This window comes from Ctenocephalides felis, unplaced genomic scaffold (genome assembly GCF_003426905.1).
Source record: "Ctenocephalides felis isolate EL2017-DRISC unplaced genomic scaffold, ASM342690v1 CF-g0.4_SCAFFOLD_01886, whole genome shotgun sequence".
Taxonomy (NCBI): domain Eukaryota; kingdom Metazoa; phylum Arthropoda; class Insecta; order Siphonaptera; family Pulicidae; genus Ctenocephalides; species Ctenocephalides felis.
Window position 1 is genome coordinate 135,747,411 of NW_020538040.1, and position 3,797 is coordinate 135,751,207.

The following is a 3,797-nucleotide window of genomic DNA, read 5'->3' on the forward strand; positions in this document are numbered from 1 at the left end:
ATTTGAGAATATTTCAAAAATTTAAAAAGAAATCGAATATTTTCAAAAAATTCCAAATTCTCAAAATATTTAAAATAAACTTTTTTCTTAGATTTCAAAAAAATTTAAACTTTGAAAAAAATTCAGAATTTTGAAAAAAAATCTAAATTATCAAAAAATTTCTAAATTATCAAAAAAATCTAATTTAAAAAAGTAGACTCTTAAAAACGTACACATAACTTGTTTATAAAATACGCTCATCACCCAATTTAAAAAGCACTTATAAATTTACAGTATGTATTTATAATAAATAATCTATTTGGAAATCTTCAAAACAATTATTGATTATTTTCATTCCTCGGATGTTTAATTACGGTACGGGAAGTTCTAGCAATTTGCCTTGAGGCACAATGCCATGCGTCCCACTAGTTTAATTTATACATATACTGATATTATAAGTACGTTACAACCACGTTTCGACATCTCCTACTTGGTTCTTGGTGCGGCTGTTGGCATGCGGCCGACAGTGCCATTATTCACTATAAATCTATCCCCAATTTAGCGACATAGTAAAACAACTAGTTAGTGATCCCTATCGACAGAAGAAGAATTCAAAGAGCATTTTTTGCCACCGCCACCGAATTACTGTTTTAATCAAACAATTAAGTAATACATTGTAAACAAAACTATTTTTTAAATAAAATGTTTTAGCAAAGAAAAACGATATAGGTCCAAAGACTTACGAAGGCAACGTGTTAATTAAAGCAAAAATTTTATTTTCGAAATAAACAGTTGAACATTTCATCAAAATAGCTAGTTCTTATTCTTGTTGATTAAGTCGAGTATTTACACATGTCGAGTAGTTTATGCAACTAACCTTAAGGCAAAATGCTAATTACAAGTAGCTAAGAAACTCATACCGTCTTATATAAAATATAAACTAGCTGTAAGTGGAATTCTGTCTTAAGGCAATTAAGGCATCGTGCCTTAAGGCAAATTGCTGGAACTTCCCGTACCAAAAATTATTTTTTTAAAAACGATTAACATTTTTGAAAAAAATTTACTTCGAACAAATAAGATTTTTGACAAACAATTAGACAAAAAATTACTTTTTTTTGAAAAAAAAAATTTTTTTTAATTTTTTTTTTAAAAAAAAAATGTTTTCCTTATTTTGACATATTTTGAAAGATCTAAACTTTTTTTCAAAGCAATCGTACTGCTTTAACTGCATAAAGACGAAATATCAAACCGCGTAAGAGCCGCGTCGACGTCTAACGCGTAAACATTGGTACGGAACCCATAGGAATGTAAACCAAAATTATACTTATTGTTAAAATCTCTATAAAATATCTGATAATTTGATGTGCATATGTCTAATGATCATTTTTGACCGCCAAATGGCATTTTTTTTTACTTTTTTCATTAGATCTCCGAAACCGCTAGACCTGCCTTTATGAAAATTTGATCGGTTTTTCACCTTGTCAATACAAGTAAAATGTTTTTTGAATTATTAAAATCGGACGCTCCGTTCTCTTAAAAACTGAGTTACCGTTTTCGGCACTTTTTGCCCCGTATCTTCGGAACGGCTAGACCTGACTTCGCCAAAAACTAATCAGCACGTCTCCTTATCAATACGAATCGAATGTTTTTTGAATTATTCAAATCGGTTGATCGGTGTTCCCGAAATCGTCGACGAAAATTTGTATCCGCACATACATACACACACGCACACACACACACACACACACACACACACACATACATCCATTTTTTCTAAGGTATGCCAAAATATTCAGAAGCCTTTGAAACGTCGAGAAATGCAAAAATTTTCATTTTCGATTTTTTTGCGATTACTAAAACTTACCCTACGGGAAGTTAATTAGAAAAATCAGCTGAACAAATAAAAAACATGCTGTTTTGTTTAATAAAAATTAAATTAAATTTCACTTTCTTCAATATAAATAACTTTTAATGTTGCGATTTGTTTTATGACAAAATTTTTGTCAGGGTTACGTGAGAGCAATACTCGTGCAATACTCTTTGGTTCAGATGGTTCTTTTTCCTCTATGCCCGGCTTGCTTTTGGATTTCTCCGTTTTTCTTGGTTTCTCAAGAGCGGTCTTGGGTGCATATATCGTGGGGTCATCCGCTCGTAATAAGGCTTCCATTCTGCTTGAGTCCAGATAACAACGTTGGCAGGATACTCTGCTTTCCTGGACGACGGCTGCTTTGAGCGGATCATCCCTTTCGCTGGACCGAAGGGATGTTTCCATCCCTGGATCGCACAGTAGCAGTTTCATCTCATCTTTTCGATTAGATTGCACAATCACTGTATTGGACACGCTATCATCTTTTAAGTTTGATGCCATATTAGATACTGATAAAATAAGTACTTTTTTTTTTAATTTTGATTGGAAATGTTTTAAAATATTGTTTTATGTAATTTGATATGTGTCAAATAGTCTTTTATTTTATTTTTTTTTTTTTTTATTTACATATATACATTATTTTCATATCTCAGTCAGACAGAGAAGTGCCTGGTATGAGAGATTATGAAAAACAGTTTTCATATAACATATATTTTTTAACACATTTTGAAAAATTTGAATGAAAAAATGAAGGTTTATTTCAAAGGGGGTGTAACTCAGGGGTAGAGTGTCCGCTTCGCATGCGGAAAGTCCTGGGTTCAAATCCCAGCTCCTCCAAAACTTTTTTATGCACTTTTAAATATCTTAACTAGTGAGGTGTGTGGCATCGTGCCTTAAGGCAAATTGCTGGAACTTCCCGTACCGTATCGAAATGTTCGAGGAATAGATTATTATAAATATTGTAACATTGTCTAATATTTATAAAAATTATATAAACTGAATTGCAAAGTTGAAATTATTTGATTAAAGTATATTAGAACTTTAGTCAGAATTAAAAATAAAATCTGATTTATTTTCGATATACAAAAAAATTTCTCTTGAAAAAAAAATTTGAAAAAATAAATTTTGAAACAATTTTTTTTTCCAAAATCAATTATTTTGTTAAAACAAGCAGAAAGTTTTTTGAATCATGTAAATCGGGCACTTAGTTCTCTCAAAAACTGCCATTTTTGCACATTTAGCTCGGTATCTTCGAAATGGCTGGGTCTGCCTTTGCCAAAAACTAATAATCACTTCTCCGAATCATTACTAATTGAATGTTGTTTAGATCATTCAAATCGGAGGCTCCGTTCTCTCAAAAACTCGATTTCCATTTTCTGCACTCTTTGCTCTTTATCTTCGTAAATGCTGGACCGGCCTTTGGCAAAAACTAATTAGCACATCTCCCTACCAATGGGAATCAAAATGTTTTTTGAACCATTCAAATCGGTTGATCCGTGCGCCCGAAAACGTGACCGCAAAATTGTATCCATACATACATACACACACATCCATTTTTTTCTAAGGTATGCCAAAATGTTCAGAAACCTTCAAAACGTCGATAAATGCAAAAAATTTCAATTTCGATTTTTGGTCGATTACAATAACTTACCCTACAGGAAGTTAAGAAAACGGCCAAATCTTGGATCAAAACATTTTCCTGCATGATAATTAAAATATTATAATTTTTATTGAAATAAAAACGAAATATAAATAACAAAACAAATGTAAAAAACAAATAACAATCTAAGTCAGTCATATTTAGTTAGCCATCCGCGTTTCAGTGTTTTGCAGTTTTGTGACAAAAGCATCTAATGTTGTTTTACTTTTTTGCGTTGTTTTGTTAATAGTTCTTCATAAACGGATAGAGCATCTCTAACACCACGCCTTACTTTAGAGCTCCTGTCAATAT

At 31.6% G+C, this 3,797-nt stretch overlaps 1 non-coding gene across 1 annotated transcript; it reads left to right on the plus strand.

Moving 5' to 3' along the window:
- Positions 1–2,611: 2,611 nt before the first annotated feature.
- Positions 2,612–2,683, plus strand: Trnaa-cgc. The gene has a single exon. It is a non-coding gene; the product is annotated as a tRNA-Ala (tRNA).
- Positions 2,684–3,797: the final 1,114 nt, after the last annotated feature.